The following is a 17,267-nucleotide window of genomic DNA, read 5'->3' as shown; positions in this document are numbered from 1 at the left end:
GGAACGAAACTGGGTCATCTGTAGAGACGTGGATGGATCTAGAGACTGTCATACAGAGTGAAGTAAGTCAGAGAGAGAAAAACAAATATCGTATATTGACGCATATATGTGGAATCTAGAAAAATGGTACAGATGAACTGGTTTGCAGGGCAGAAAGTGAGACACATATGTAGAGAACAAACGTATGGACACCAAGGGGCGAAAGCAGCAGGGGGGTGGTGGTGGTGGTGTGATTAACTGGGCGATTGGGATTGACATGTGTATACTGATGTGTACAAAAGTGATGACTAATAAGAATCTGCTGTATAAAAAAATAAATAAAATTAAATTAAAAACAAACAAACAAAAACGTATGGACACCAAGCGGGGAAAGCCGGTGGGGGTGGGTGCGGTGGGTGATGGCAAAAAAAAAATCTTTTGAAGTCTTATAATTTCCATTTTGGATTTCACCCATTTCATTAAAAGTTATCTGCTTCACCTGTAATAAAAAAAAAAGATTTACTAGAGGGGTTCAGTTCTAGGTCACAGCTGCCACCAAATGCAGGCACCCACCTCTGATAGGATCAGACCATTGAAACTCATTATCCTGGTCCTCAGCTGCTTGCACTGAATATTAATTCCTTTCCAGCCCCAGCAGAGGCAGCATAGCATAGGACAGTGGTTCTCAAAGTGTGATACCTGGACTAACAGCACAGCGTCACCTGGGAAATTGTCAAAAATGAAAATAACTGAACCTCACTCCAGACCTACTGAAATCAGAAGCTCTGAGATTGGGCCCAGCAATCTTTATTTTAACAAGCCATTCAAGGAATTCTGATGCATCTCACTGAATCACCAGCAGAGTGGTTAAGAGCATGGATTCTGCTACCACTTGTTTGAGTTTGAATCCTGACAGCCATTCACCAAAGCATCATTTTGGGCAAGTCACTTCACTGCTCTGTGCTTAGTCTCTTCATCTGTAAAATGGGGATGATAACAGTTCTTATCTCACAGAGGAGCTGGGAGCACTAAATCAGTTAATACACGTGAAGCTTCGAGAATGGTTGCTGGCACAAGGTAAAAGTTAGCTATTAAATGAGTTAAGGTACATAAAGCATTTAGGGCCTGGCATATCATAAGCACTGTATGTTACTATTAGCATGTTACTATTCTTTCTCTCTCTTTTTTTTTTTAGCATTTAAAAAAGATTTTATTTATTTAATTAATTTAGTTTTGGCCGCGTTGGGTCTCCGTTGCTGTGTGCGGGCTTTCTCTAGTTGAGGCGAGCGGGGGCTACTCTTCATTGTGGTGCGCAGGCTTCTCATTGCGGTGGCTTCTCTTGTTGCGGAGCACGGGCTCTAGGCGCACGGGCTTCAGCAGTTGTGGCACACAGCTTAGTAGTTGTGGCACACGGGCTTGGTTGCTCCGCAGCATGTGGGATCTTGCCGGACTGGGGTTCGAACCCGTGTCCCCTGCATTGGCAGGAGGATTCTTAACCACTGCGCCACCAGGGAAGCCCCCTATTGTTTCTTATATATCATCTTATTTTTGAGATTCAGTGGGATGTAACCTGGATTTCTCACAAATCAACAGGCAGGCCATATTCCCACATGGTAAACTGTGTCCTCTTGGTATGGAGAAGCTAATCACCTGTAGTATGAATATAATAAAAACAGGAATACAGAATTTGTATCTTAGGGATGAATCAAACAAAACTCTTTACCTCTAGAGCTCAAATTCCAGACATTACACTTGCTGATGAAGTGTAATATAAGATTACACTGATGAAGAAATGTATGATTCATTTCTGTGTCTGTCTATGGCCAGATTCCCCACACACTGAGTCCATAAATAGCCTGGAGGCTAAAAGGGACATCTTTCATTATCACTTCTTCTTCTTTACATCCTTTTCATGATACTCTGGTTCCTTCCCTTCTACATTTGATCGTAGCCAAAAGTCCAAGAAGCGATGGTTCTCTTCTAAAATACCAAAGCTACTGAACATATGTTAAAGCACAGCTAAAATGACAAATCACATTTATAAGACGTGTTGACCAGCACCTGTATGATCAGGCCATTGTAAGAAACCAAGAGGACCAAAAAAATCTACAACTTCTATCCCCTAGAGTCACGATATTTCCCTTGTATGGAATGACCCACCATCACAACAGCCATCCTAATCTGCCTGACCTGCTGGTTCTAATCTGTGACAGAAATTAAGTTATATCCAGAAGAGGCAGCATACAAAGCAAGAAGAAATTTAATCCAACTTGTAAATGTAAGCCATATATTTAGAGTTAGCTGCTTCAGTCTTATTGATGTTTTCTGCCCACACACAAAGCATGACATTAGCGTCTCGTAAAAGTAAAAAAATGTACATGTTCATAGATGATGGGACATTTTTCTTCACTTTTGTTCACAGAAATACTGGTTCTTACATACCAACAGTGAGAGTTGATTTTCAGAAATATTTCCACCTCTCCTTTGCACGTTATCATCACTAATAAATGGGTCTAGACTAGCCTGGGATGCCACTGTGAAAAGACTGGCACTGATTTTCCTCTTCCCACAAGTAGGGAAGTTCAAGCCGTGAAAAGAGCATGAACTTTCACATCAGAAAAAGCTGAACTCAAATGTTAACATTTCTAAGGCTTTTTCATTATCTGAACTTGAGGGTAACAATACCCATGTTACAGCCATGTTTTCAGGAGTAAACGGGGTAAATCATACAAAGCACAGGATCTGGCATGAGCTGGGCACTCAGTGAATGTTAGTCCCTTTCTCCTTCCCTTCCTTTTGTTCCTCTCTTTAACAAATGGCAGAATAGAATCGTATCATTTCAAAACAAGGGAGAAATATTTCTGAATTAATAGCAAATTGTAGGGCACTTTAAGCAATATAAAAGTCAATTTAAAAATTAATGCATGCTGACTATGAAAATATATAGTAAATTGTGATTATACTATCCTGCTTTTATCATTTAATGTTCATGTCAACATATTTGGACATACTTTATTTATTTATGCACTTTTTTTTTTTTTTTTTTTGCGGTACGCGGGCCTCCGACCGCTGCGGCCTCTCCCGCCGCGGAGCACAGGCTCCGGACGCGCAGGCCCAGCGGCCATGGCCCACGGGCCGAGCCGCCCCGCGGCATGCGGGACCCTCCTGGGCCGGGGCACGAACCCGCGTCCCCTGCATCGGCAGGCGGACTCCCAACCACTGCGCCACCAGGGAAGTCCTATTTATGCACTTTTAAAACGTGTATTTTTTTTAATGAAGAAAAGAACTCCTGCCACTCCCCATACTCTGTATGCCACTGTGCTGGGAACAGGACACTGGCTTTAGAAGACAAGAGAGGGGAGCAACTTCCTATGGGGGAAATCAAGGAAGACGTCAAAGTAGAAATGGTCGCAAAAGATGACCAGCACTTTGACAACTGGAAGGACACTGCAGGTAGAAGGAAGAGCATATGAAAGAGCAGGAAGCAACAGGAAACCCAATGGGGGTGGTCTGCAATGACAGCTGTAAGACAGATCTCTCGTATATTCAGAAACACCAATGTTACCGATCAAAACCGCCATCTAAGTAAGGCCCAGCACAGCAGCTTTAACTGGAATCACTCATGTGCTCATGATGGACTATAATGAAAAGGGTAAAGTTAAGGTTTGGGGAAGGCAAGGGGCATGAGTGAGTGTGGCTTAGGATGGCCAAGCACAGAGATAGCTAAGTCTCACTACCATCACCAACATTAGCTTGAGGGCTTTCCAAATGCCTAATTTCAAGCTAAGCCCTTTATATGCCCTACCTTGGTTAGTCCTCAGAGAAACCAATTGAGAAAGGTATTATTACCATTCCATTTTAGAGATGAGAAAACTGAGGTTTAGGTTAAATGATTTAGGTTTAACTTCACTCACAGTAAGTGAAAGAGCTACTTTTGAACCTAAATCTGTACGATTCCAAAGGTACAAGGAAGAAAACTAGAACCTAAAGCACTCCTCGCTAAAGATTCTCTAACAAATTATTATCGCTATAGACCTTTGTTTTAGGAATACCCAAATCATTCAAGACCCACGCTAAAATGCTCAACTGACTTGACAAAGCTGGAAAAGTCAATACAATGGAGAAAGGATAACCTGTTTAAAGCCATTTGTTTGTTAACAAGTGGTGCTGGAGCAACTGTACATCCACAGGCAAAAAAAAATGAACCTCAACCTAAGCCTCAGACTTCATATAAAAATTAATTCAAAATGGATCATTCAAAACGTTTACTTAAATGTAACACGTAAAACTATAAAATCGTCCCAAGGATGATTCTGGAAAACATTTGAAAAAAAAGATGTCTCAGTTTCAGCTGTAGGTAATATGAGGGTACCAACGGACAGAGAAGAGAAGAGTAGGTGGCAGGTGGGGTGCTAAATATTCTCCGCGCCTTAACTCCCTGAAACCTTTAACATGCCAAGGAGGCAGAGACTAACAGTTGTCTCATGTTACAGCTGAGACAACTGCTGCTGAAGAGGTCCGGAGCCGCCCAGCTACCTGCAGAGCCAAGCACCTGTCTGCCCTGCGGTGCCGCCCGCCCTACTGCTACCACTGCCTCACCTCTGAAATGGTGAATATTTGACCTAAAAAATAAGGTTTTTTCCTCAGGCACCATGGACTTTTAAAGGCACCTGAACAAAATCTGAATCAAGATGGAAGTAAAAGCCGGCTGGAGCAGGAACTGCATTCATTCCTTCACCCCTTTTCATTCGCCCTCCATAGATAAATGGCTAGGCCAAGGGGCAAGTGCCTGTCCTTGACCACCTGGAGGTCATATGGTCAGGGAGTGCCCTTCAGCTGCAAACAGTCATTACATCTCAATTCTACAGCGGCAGGCGTGGACCTCCAAGAAAATAAAGGCCGGGGCCTCCACAGGAGCGCCTGTACTTGCACACGGGCACCCGGGGAGGACTTCGGTCTCCATGGAGGCCTTTTCATGTTGTGGGATCATTACTGATGGAGGGAGACTGCCTGCCTATCCCATGGGGGTTTTCTCATCAGCTCTGGGCAGCAAGGGGAGAAGATACCATCATCTAAACCTGGCAACCTACTGTCAAGCAGGCTGCTGCTTGTCCGGTAGAAAAGCCTAACACACAGAAAGAGAAATGTAGCATACTGTGAGGAGTTCCAGCAAGCAAGTGCTCCCTTACTGTTCTACTGCTTGCTTCCACCTTCCTTCTTTTTGTCCTGATGGCAAGCGGGAACAGACACCGTCCATGTGCCAGGACTTCAAAGCGGACACCGCCTCGGAAAAGCTGAGTTGGGGCTGTTCAGGTATGGAAGGGTTAAGGCGTGTCCTGTACTGTTGGTGCTCCATTATTATCACTTTGAAAAGCCATGGTGTTACAGGAAGAGTGTGAGAATGCTGCAGCTTTCCCGGCCAACATTTGGTTCCCATTACCGTGAATAATCTCTCTCCGCCCTCTTTCCCCAACCCCCGCCCTTCTTCTACTTTTTCCACATTTTATATTAAAAGTACATCAAACACTTTTCTTCCTTTTTAATATTTTCCTTAAGCTTCCTTCACTCAAATTGCCGGGTTCTGTGACTTTTCTGGTTATTCATTACTGAGGGAGGGGACAGGGTAAGCCTCTTGGATGAAATCAATCAAAAACAAAAGCAGGAGAGAAAAGCACTTCAGCGGTGTAGTGTAGGGGAAAGAAGCTAACACGTAGGGACTCTTCCTGGTCTTAATTGATAGTAAGAAAAGAAAGAGCCCACTGAGACTACTTTTACCTTCCTGCTTCTTGGCCCCATCTCAGTTATATTCTTGCCTGAAAACAAAGCACCTCTAAAATAATATATCTGAAGATAGGTCTATGCCTAATTTCATCATCGGTAAAAAAACAGGAGAGAATTTGCAGGAAAGGAATAAGTGATAGTCTAGTAGAATAGATGCTGGCAAGTGTGTGAAGAAAGAGCACGCTTCAGATTGGAGGGGGTAGTGGTACAGCTCTTTTACAGCCCTTTTGAGGCCAATTTGACAGTATCTATACAAATTCAAAGTGTATATATCATTTGATCCAACGAATTCCACTTCTTGGAATGTATCCCATAGAAATACTTGCACATGTGTACAAAGATATATGTACAAGGCATTCGCTGCAGATGCCTAAATTGGATACAACTTAGTGCTCTTTGATAGGTGAATGGCAAAATAAATTATGGTACATTCATCCTTTGGAAAACTACATAGTGGTTAAGAATATTCAGATAAGCTTACATAGGGACTTCCCTGGCCGTCCAGTGGTTAAGATGCTGTGCTTCCACTGCAGGGGGCATAGGTTTGATCCCTGGGCAGGGAACTAAGATCCCGCTGCGTGGCCCGGCCAAAGAAAAAAAGATAAGCTTATATAAACAAACCAGAGAAACATGGCGACATTAGGGAGGAAAAAAAGTCACAGAAAAATATACAGATCAACCTTTTAACTGTGGCTACCTCTGAGGAGGGGACTTAATCTCCTCATAATCTGTATATGTTTCTGTTAGATTATTTTATGACGTGGTTACATATGTGTATTACTTGTACACTTAGTTTTTATAAAGTATGAACATAAATATTTCAGTCAATAGAAAATAGGAACATATATACACATGTATGTGTGTGTATATATATATATATATATATATATATATATATATATATACATACATACCCTCCCCTCCCATATAGCCCTGTGTAAACTGTCTTAACCTGCAAGAAATTTGAAACTTGGAAAATTTCTTAACTCCACAACATGTACCAAGTCAGACAAAATGACAGAGAAATGGATCAATAGGAAAGAAGAAATGATGACTCTGAGAGGCCCAAAAGTTTCCAAGGGCCCAGTCATGATAATGAAAACAGTAAACACTGATCAAATTGTACTATGTGTTCACTGCAGGGATGGGAGGAAGGGGAGAGTGTGTGTGCACGCATGTGTGTGTGTGTGTGTGTGTGTGTGTGTGGTTTCGGGTGGGGGCAGGAGGAGGCAGCACAAGAATGCTCAACTTCCACCTTCTGATAGGAATTTAATAAGTAAATAATATAAAAAATAAAAAGCCCCCAAATGGCAGATAAACATATGATTTAGAAATATGAAGGCAAGTAACAGAAGAAACAGCTGAAAAAAAAAGTTGAAAGCAGTTATCTCTGGAGTGTGGAAATTAAGGTTGGGTAGCAGTGGGAGAAGGAGGGGCAGGGGATTCCCATTTTCATTATAAACTTTATAGAATTACTTAACTTTTAAAACTATATACCTGAATGATTGTAGGAACCGGCTTCCAAGATGGCCCTCAATGATCCCCACCTCCTGGTATTCATATCCTGGGTAATCCCCTCCCACACTGAATGGAGCTGGCCTGTGTAAACAATAGGATATTGCAAAAATGATAGCGTGTTTGAAAGACCTAAACGTAAGAGCTAAAACTATAAAACTCTTCCATGAAAACAAATGGCAAAAAAGCTTCACAACATTGGATTTGGCAATGATTTCTTGGATATATGCCAAAGCCACAGGCAACAAAAGAAAAAATTAAAAAAATTGTTCTTCATCAAAATTAAAAACTTTTGTGCATCAAAGGATACTATCAACAGAGTAAAAATGCAACCTACAGAATGGGAGAAGATATTTTCAAATCATACATCTGATAATCCAAATATATTCAAAATACATACAGAACTCCTAAAACTCCACAACGAAAAGCCAAACTCGATTTAAAAATGGGCAAAGGACCTGAATAGGCATTTTTCTAAAAAAGATACACAAACGGCCAAGAAGCATATGCAAAGATGCTCAGTATCACTAATCATGAGGGAAACACAAATGAAAATCCACAATGAGATACCACCTCACACCCATCAGGATGGCTATTATAAAAAAAAAAAAAGTGTCGGCGAAGATGTGGAGAAACTGAAACGCTTGTGCACTGCTGGTGGAAATGTTAAATGGTACAGCTACTCTGGAAAACAGTATGGAGATTCCTCAAAAAACTAAAAATAGAATTGCCTTTCTGCTCCAAGAAAACACCAAGTAGTGGATGATGCTGGTGTTCCAGGAGACCAGAAGGTGGCCGCAGCAGCTCCACAGAGGTATGGGGGGCAGCTTCTGGTGCCAGCGCTGCAGCTACACTCAGGCTGGAGCCAAGGCCACAGAGCTCGTTGAGGGGAGGCTGAGGACAAGAAGCGGCTCCCCGTCCCCGAGCCAGGCTGCTCGGTCATGGACATGGAGACCAAGTCCCTGGAGGAAATACATCTCTTCTCCTCGTCCGTCACGTAGTCTGAAATCACGGACTTTTTCCTGAGGCTGACCCTAAAGGGCGAGCTTGAAGACTACACCTGTGCAAAAGCAGATCCACACTGGCCAGCAGACCAGGTTCAAGGTACCTGTTGCCACTAGGGACTACAAGGGCCATGTCAATTTTGGTAAGCAATCCAGGGAGGCAGCCACGGCCGTCCACGGGGCCATTACCCTGGCCAAACTCTCCCCTGTTGCCATGCAGTGAGGCTACTGAGGAAGCAAGATCAGCAAGCCCCACACTGTCCTTTGCAAGGTGACAAGCCACTGTGGCTCTGGGCCGGTGTATCTCATCCCCACCCCAAAGGCACTGGCATTCTCTGGGCTCTTGTGCCCAAGAAGCTGGTAGCCAGTATCAAGCCCTAGTACACCTTGTCTGCAGGCTGCACTGCCAGACTGTACAACTTCACCACGGCCACCTTTGATGCCATCTCCAAGACTTACAGCTACTCACCTTGACCTCTAGAAAGAGACCATGTTCACCAAGTCTCCCCATCAGGAATTCACTGACCATTTAGTAAAGAACCATACCAGAGTCTCTGTGAAGAAGACCCAAGCTCCAGCTATGGTCACCACGTAGAGTATTTATACAAGAAAGATAAAGTGAATTAATTAAGCTTGGAATAAAACAAGAATTATCATATGATTCAGCAATTCCACTCTGGGTATATATCCAAAAGAACTGTAAGTAGGGCCATGAACAACTATTTGTACACCCGTTAACAGCAGCATTACTCACAACAGCCAAAAGGCAGAAGCCAGCCAAGTGTCCATCGACAGATGAGTGGATAAACAAAATGTGGTATAGACATACAATGGAACATTATTCAGCCTTAAAAGAAAGGAAATTCTGACCATGTTACAACATGGATGAACCTTGAAGACATTGTGCTAAATGAAATAAGCCAGGCAGAAAAGGACACACATTGCATAATTCCACTCATAGGAGGTACCTAGAGCAGTCAAATTTATAGAGACAGGAAGTGGAAGGATGGTTGCCAGGGGGGCTGACAGAGAGAGAATGGGGAGTTATTTTTTAATTGGTACAGAGTTTCGGTTTTGCAAGATGAGAAGAGTTCTTGAAGTGGATAGCGGTGATGCACGGTATGTAATGCACTTAATGCTACTGAATTGTACACTTAAAATGGTAAGTTTTAAGTTATGTGTATTTTTTTCACAATTAAAAAATTTTTAAAAAATGACTGTGTATGACTTCTGAGCTAGGTCATAAAAGACACGTGGCTTTTGTCTCTCTCTTAAGTCACTCGTTCTGGGGGAAGCCAGCTGCCATGTCAGAGGACACACAGGCAGCCCTGAGGAGAAGTCCATCTGTTGAAGAACTGAGGCCTCCTGCCAATAGCCAGCATGAACTCATCATCCACGTGAGGGTGAGCACCATGGAAGTGGATGGTTTGGCCTCAGGCAAGCCTTCAGATGACTGCACCCCTTCTGGCTGACATCTTAACTGTCACCTCATCAAAGAGCCTGAGGCAGAGCCACACAGTTAAGCTGCTCCTCGATTCCTGACCCACAGAAACTGAGATAATAAATGTTTATTGTTTGGCTGCTAAAGTTTGAGATAGTTTATTAGGCAGCAATAGATCACTTATGCAACTAGTTAGATAAATTTGAAAAGGAAAAGAGAAATTAGCTTTAACGCATTATCCTATCAGAGTGGCCTGCTAGTCTACCAAAGCATGGTCAGGGTACGTTATTATGATGGCGTGCTGCTAGATTACAATGCAGCTCTTCTTAAAAGCCTTAAGAGAGAGATTCTCAACTATTCTGTACTGAGAAAACTTCACAAGAATGTAAAGTGTGATGAGTAGTATATAAAGTATATTTAACTACGTATTTTAATACAGCGTCCCGGCTCTGTTTGGCAGATGAACGCTGAGCTGGCAGCATGGTGTACAGCACGGTACACCTGCAATATGTAAGAGGAGAAATGTAACCTCGAGCTGGTGCCAAGTACAGATACTGTGTGTTAGTTAGACTACGGAGAAACTCTTCCTCATGAGTACACTAGAGTCTAATCAGGGCAGTAAATAAATAATACCACTCACACAGCCACACAGCCCTGAAGGATGACCAGGTGAGGAGTAAAACTGCAGCAGCTTAATGGACACTGTGAGACATTACTCTACTTTAAAACTGATTCCACCACGTGGAATTCACCTGGTTGAGTACAGTTTTGAGTCTTTTAACTCCTTAAAGTGTGCCGAGGAAAATCCTAGTTATGTGGAAGTGTGCTGCAAGTGTAAAAACAGGTGACAGCTGCTCCCACAGCAGGTTTTTAACCAGCTCAGTGTTAGGGTTCTTGTCTAGAGGCAGCCAAAGCTCAAATCCTAAAGATGACAAGCATGTTGAGTTGTGGCTGGTTAAAGCAGAAAGTCTTAACCTAATCCACCTAAATTTTTGTGGTACCCAAGACAGGTATTAGTAAAAGAGCTGCCTGGGTGGACGTCTGCTCTGTGATTATGAATCTAGATATTTAAATTCGTTTGGCATATATTAAATTAGTGGATACTATGTGTCAGATGCCACATTAAGAGACAGGAATATAAAGATGTATAAGTTCGGACTTCTAAGGAGGTGGTAAAGGAAAGACATGAAAGTCTGTAATACAATGGAACTGACAGAGCTACAGGCAAGTAGGCAGGCTCCGTGTGGGATAGCAGTAGAAGGTGCACAGAGTAAGGGTCGGCACTGGGCTTGATCCAGACTGACACAAAGAACTTGACAGATATGAGCGGGGAAGGGAAAGACAATGGAAGTAGTACATATGAAAACCCAGAAATGTTAAAACAAAACAAAACAAAACAAACACCCCAAACTCAAAAAACTCTGCTGAATTCTGTGGTTGACATTAATTAAAAGGGCAAATAATGGGATAAAATCCCCTTAACATGGCATATCAGGCACTTGAACTCTTCCATCTCATCCTCAACCCTCCCCTACGTGCACGCCATGCTCCCACAATGGTGCACTCAGGCATGCTCTTCCATACCTCCCTGCCTTCACACAAGGCTCTGCGATGCTCACTTAGTTAAAAAACAATAATCCATCCTCCGCAAAGTCTACTCTGGTCTTCCTCTGACAGAGCTTATTCCTCGAGGTCCCAAGATGCCTTTCACTGGCATGTTTTTGGCACTGTGACTATTCTTCACAACGACTATTTCTTACTCACTGGACCAACCATTTAAGCCTGGTCATCATTCTGGTCTTTGTCCACTCAAAGCCTGGCAATGTCACAGTCATGCGGTGCTTGCTGAATGAACAAATGCAAGAAGAAATGAACACTCCTCTCTCTGGAGTAGTCCCATGTTCCACCTGAAGAAGGGAAACTAGAACAAATAACCCTTTGAGAAGTTAGAGGAACCAAATGGAAAATTCATCAGGCTGAGAATTAGAAGTGGGTTCTCATCCTTGCTTTACCACCAGGTAGGCATGAGAATTTGCACAATCCACTTAACTTCTCTAGGTCTCAATTTTTCACACCTGTAAAACAGGGTATGGATAGATGATGTGGACAGGTTTACAGTAATTCTCATTTACGGAGGCAGGCCCTGTAAAAATGCTTTTCTATGTCATTTAATTTTCATTTGCTCCTTAGGACACCCCTAGGAATTAGGCATTTTATCCTCATTTAGGCATAAGTACAGTAGGTTCAAAGAACTTGCCCTAAGCAACATAGCTAGTAAGTGGCTAAAAAGGGGAGGGATCCAAATTGGTCTGCCTCTATAGAACACCTGCTCTCAAACACTAGGTCACAACATTTAAATGTGAGAGTGTAGATATTTTAAAGTAAAAGAATTTGGACCTCCTGAAGCCATATGATAGAACAAAAAAAATGGCAGTGCTTTATTAAATCTACCTTCCTCTGAGAAGGAGATGCCTTAAGGTGATAGGGACAGGGTGAGAGGTACGTGGAAATGCACCAAACAGAGTCTTAAAAGGGGGAACATCCTTTCTGGATGACAGGTCTGAGCCTAGAGAAAGAAAGAAAATGCAGGATGAGACAAATGGAAAGGGAGGATTAAAGGGATATAGCCTGGCAGAAAAGCAGGGAAGGGAGAGGAGAACAGGAAGGGGTGCTGAGCCAAGCTGAGGATGAAGATGGGGGGCTGGACAGGGGGAGGTTGATGACGGGGCCCAGTGCTGTTGGTGGGCAGAGCGATGGGAAGCGGACGGCCATGCTGAGGAGAGAAGGATCCACCAGCAAGGCAATTCCAGCCCAAACTGGGAAATGGGATGGGATGACTTTGCTTCTTTAAGAAGTGAGGGGGTTAAAAGAGAGAGCTCAGCATGAGCCTGAGAGGAGAAAAAGGGGGAGACTAGTAAGAAAAACAATGACCCCACAGGTCTGAAAGGAAGAACCTGCAGGCTGAAAGAGAGGTGATGACAGAGAGTGCCTGGAATGGACCATTTAATGCTTTAAACCTGTGCCAAGCTGAGTAATGTGGGATTGAGCTTGTGATTTACCTCAGCCCTGGGAGAGATTAGTCTCTGTATCATCAGCAGCGTAAACAAACATTACTATTTAATAGTGATATTAAGTATTATTAATACTGAAAAGACCTAGTCGTGTGTAGTACTTTGTAGTTTACAAAGCATGTTCATGTAGATGATCTCATTGAACTCCCATGACAATCCGAGCACCCTTGCTTCCCACCTGGCAAAATTAGGCTTAAATTCAGTCAAATGATTTACCTCCAGTCAGGAAGTTCCAGGTGGACCTGGGATTGGCACCGAGGTCTTCCTGTTCCCGGTCCAGGGTTCTTTGGGTAGGAATAAAACATAGCCTGTGCCTTTAACAGACTTACAGTTCAGGAGATCAAGAACAAAGGCATAGAAGATGATTACTCAGGGGAGTATATACTATACTCAAAAAAGAGTGGAGTTCAGAGGAAGGAGCAAATTGGGGGTCAGCTGGAAAAGGTCTGAGCTAACTGTAGACTGGATGGGAGAAAGGGACTATTTAAGCAAAGAAGCAAGGAAGCAGAGAAAGCTCAGAGTGTGGGCTTTAGAGGGGTGCTTTACCTACTCAGTCCTTCCCCGCACCAGCTTAGCAGCTGCAAGTGCAATCATTTAACAAATACTTATGGTTGACATCGCCCTAAATGCTGAGGATCTAGTGCTGCACAAGATCTACGTTCGAGAAATTTACTCCAAGTCTGAAAGTATCAGGGTTGCTTGTTGGGGGGTGTCAACTGTTCTTTTGGAAAAGGGTGATGTTCTAGTCTCAGAATGATGCTCTAATTCATCAGAGAAATGTAGGAGCTCCAGTTTTTCAAAACTTACTATTTTCCCAAATAGAAGAGGACTCTGTTTGCCTCTCCTTTGGCAGGTGATCAGAAAAGATCAGAGCTGAGAAGGGAAAAGGGAGCATTAAAAGTGGCTATTCCACAGCAGAGTCACAGAAAAAAAGAAAAAGAGGGTTGTGTTTAGCACCTTACTCCACAATTTTATATTTACCCTCCCAACAAACAAGTTCCATTGTGTATACTACGCACATATAGTAAAGAAAAAATGTGATATGGGAACACAGTGAGAGAGCCTGTGAAGTGCTGAAACAGCATACCTGGCAGCTGCTAAAACAAAACTTCAAAGATTTGGCTTCTTTGAAAAGCCATCAGGCAGGACCCCACCCACTCCCCCTGCTAGCCCACAGCTTCCCTGGGAGCTGGTACATGTAACGACTTCCGCATGTTTGGCTCTGTTCCCCAGGGCTATAGCAGCTCTATAAGCCAAGTCAGAACTGCCAGCCAAGCAGGTGGGGGGCTGGGGGCTAGGTAAGTGTAGGGAAGCAAGACCTCTCCCCAGTATCTAGTCATGAGCATATCTCAGAAAATAAAATGGTAACGCTAGGATCTGCTTTAAAAGTCCCTTCCTCTCAACCAGCCCAGCTCTGATTGGTTAGACACTAGTAATTCAGAAGCTCTGAGCTTTTGAGATTCCCAAGGCATTAAAATATGCCCCTCCCAGTACCACAAATTAGTTTAAGAACAGCATCTGTGGTAAATCTCTAGATCTAAACAAAAGAGGCTTGACAGTCCCTTCCTCTCAACCAGCCCAGCTCTGATTGGTTAGTCGTCTACTAGTAATTCAGAAGCTCTGAGCTTTTGAGATTCCCAAGGCATTAAAATATGCCCCTCCCAGTACCACAAATTAGTTTAAGAACAGCATCTGTGGTAAATCTCTAGATCTAAACAAAAGAGGCTTGACAGCTACAAAAGAGCCTAAGAGGATAATCAAGAATATGCCTTTCTTTGTACTTCTTTTTTTTTTTTTTTTTTTTTTCCACTGACCAAGTTTGGGTCTCTATCACATCTTTGAATCTTCTGGGACAACCATTTTGTCCTGTATTGTCCAATAAGGGAGCCACGAGCCACACGTGGCTTTTGAGTATTTGAAATGTGGCCAGTATGACTGAGGAACTGAATTTTTCATTTTATTTAATTTTAATTAATTTAAAAATTTAAAATCCACACGTGGCTTGTGGCTACCATGTTGGACAGCACTGATCTAGCCACTTATTCACCAAACATTTACTGAACACTTTGTACAAGAAAGTGTAAGGATATAAAGATGTGTAAGACTCAGTCTCTGACCCTCAAAAGCTTACAATCTAATACAGGAGGTAAGACAAGTATACAAACAACCATAATATAAAGAGGAGTGGTATGTGTCATAGCAGAGGTAAACAGATATTAGAACTTGGAGCAGGGAGATGGTGGCCTGACATTATGCATTCCCCATACTAGCCACCCAGGTAGGGGACGCCAGTACAGTCGTCCCTTGGTATCTGCAAGGGATTGGTTCCAGGACCCCCGTGGATACCAAAATCCAAGGATGCTCAAGTCCCTTACATAAAATGGCACAGTATCTGCATATAACCTACACACATCCTCCCATTTACTTTAAATCATCTCTAGATTACTCCTAATACCTAATATAATGTAAATGCTATGTAAACAGTTGCTGGACTATATAGCAAATTCAAATTTTGCTTTTTGGAACTTTTTTTTTTTTCTAAATATTTTGATCCGTGGATGCAGACCAGTGGCTACCAAGGGCCGACTATAAGTCTATCAAATAAAGGACAGTGAGGAGAGAGGCACTACTGTAGAGAACACCAAAAATCTGAAACATCACACATATTCAGTAAACACCATGACTTACTGGTCAACCAATGTTAAAAGGCTGGAGTAAAGAGACAGCCATCCTATACTGGGCTGTTTAAGTACCTTTTATGAGTGGCTCTCAAGACTCCTGCGGGTTAGGTGGGGTGGGGAGAAGGAGGCTAAAAAGAAGGGTCTCTGCCTTTTCCTCTTCTTCCGCACCCTGCCTCTTCCAACAGCGCCCCCCCCGCCCCCCAAAATGCAAGGGGTCTTTTGCTTGTAGGGCACTTTCAATCTTGGATAACTAGAAAGAACTGAATAGGGTTCAAAGGAGAAGCAATAAGGACCTGATGACTTGGGAAGGCGGCTGTGTGAGCTCCACCTAGAGGGGTGGGATAGAGAGGGTGGGAGGGAGACGCAAGAGGGAGGAGATATGGGGATATATGTATATGTATAGCTGATTCACTTTGTTATAAAGCAGAAACTAACACACCATTGTAAAGCAATTATACTCCAATAAAGATGTTAAAAAATAAAAAAAAATAAAAATAAGAAAGGAAAAAAATACCTCAGTGGAGAAGAAACAGGGCTTTTTTCTCTAGTGTTCAGATCACTAGGATAGGAAGAGCCACAAAAATTCATTCTCTAGGAATTAAAACTGTACATTTAGCCAGAGCTTCCTCTGAATTACATCTTTTAGGAACATGAGTCCAGGGCATGAAGAATAGAAGGAAGAGAAAGCCTAATGACATCTGCTTGGGATGTCATCAGGGAAGGTTGCAGAAAGGCTGAGTCGAGCTGAGCCCTGTAGAAGAAAAGGGTTTGAACATGTAAACATACAGGTGAGGAGCAGGGGGTCTGTTCATTCTTTTATTCTTTTACTTAATATTCGTTCTTCATGTTTAAGTGTCTACTGTTTACCAAGGCACTGGGATACAACAGTGAATAGGACAACTTACACTTTCGTGAAGTAATGATAGTAAACTAATAGGATAAGTGCTACAGAATGGTATAAGGATGTAGTGATGGGAAAATGTACTATTTTTGATCCATAGAGTTTGGCTGGAACTAAATGTGTGAAGAACAAAACTAGAAAGGTAGATTGGGGCCAAATACAGGTATTCACCTTCAAAATCAGGCCAAGTTATTTTTTGTTTTTGTTACTGTGGTACATTAGAAGGTCTTTTTATTTCTCCCTTAAAAATTTTGTTTTAGACAGGTACATGAAAAGTATGAGATCAGAACACTCCCTAACATCATACACAAAAATAAGCTCAAAATGGATTAAAGATCTAAATGTAAGGCCAGAAACTATCAAACTCTTAGAGGAAAACATAGGCAGAACACTCTATGACATAAATCACAGCAAGATCCTTTTTGACCCACCTCCTAGAGAAATGGAAATAAAAACAAAAATAAACAAATGGAACCTAATGAAACTTAAAAGCTTTTGCACAATAGAGCTGCAATGGACATTTCTCCAAAGAAGATATACAGATTGCCAACAAACACATGAAAGAATGCTCAACATCATTAATCATTAGAGAAATGCAAATCAAAACTACAATGAGATATCATCTCACACCGGTCAGAATGGCCATCATCAAAAAATCTAGAAACAATAAATGCTGGAGGGGGTGTGGAGAAAAGGGAACACTCTTGCACTGCCGGTGGGAAGGTAAATTGATACAGCCACTGTGGAGAACAGTATGGAGGTTCCTTAAAAACCTACAAATAGCACTACCATACGACGCAGCAATCCCACTACGGGGCATATACCCTGAGAAAACCATAATTCAAAAAGAGTCATGTACCAAAATGTTCATTGCAGCTCTATTTACAATAGCCA

The 17,267-nt window shown here is 42.5% G+C and overlaps 1 protein-coding gene and 1 pseudogene across 9 annotated transcripts in view; one reads left to right on the top strand and one right to left on the bottom strand.

The window, feature by feature from the left end:
- The window catches only part of TTLL5 (tubulin tyrosine ligase like 5), a 332,702-nt gene that overhangs the window by 135,037 nt on the left and 180,398 nt on the right, over positions 1–17,267 (bottom strand). The gene's annotated exons all lie outside the window — the stretch shown is intronic.
- Positions 1,040–8,874, top strand: LOC102986323 (40S ribosomal protein S2-like; annotated as a pseudogene).

The sequence above is a fragment of the Physeter macrocephalus genome, chromosome 11, assembly GCF_002837175.3.
Source record: "Physeter macrocephalus isolate SW-GA chromosome 11, ASM283717v5, whole genome shotgun sequence".
In the NCBI taxonomy this organism is placed as follows: domain Eukaryota; kingdom Metazoa; phylum Chordata; class Mammalia; order Artiodactyla; family Physeteridae; genus Physeter; species Physeter macrocephalus.
The sequence above is the reverse complement of the archived record's forward strand: the minus strand, read 5'-3'. Positions and strand labels throughout refer to the sequence as shown.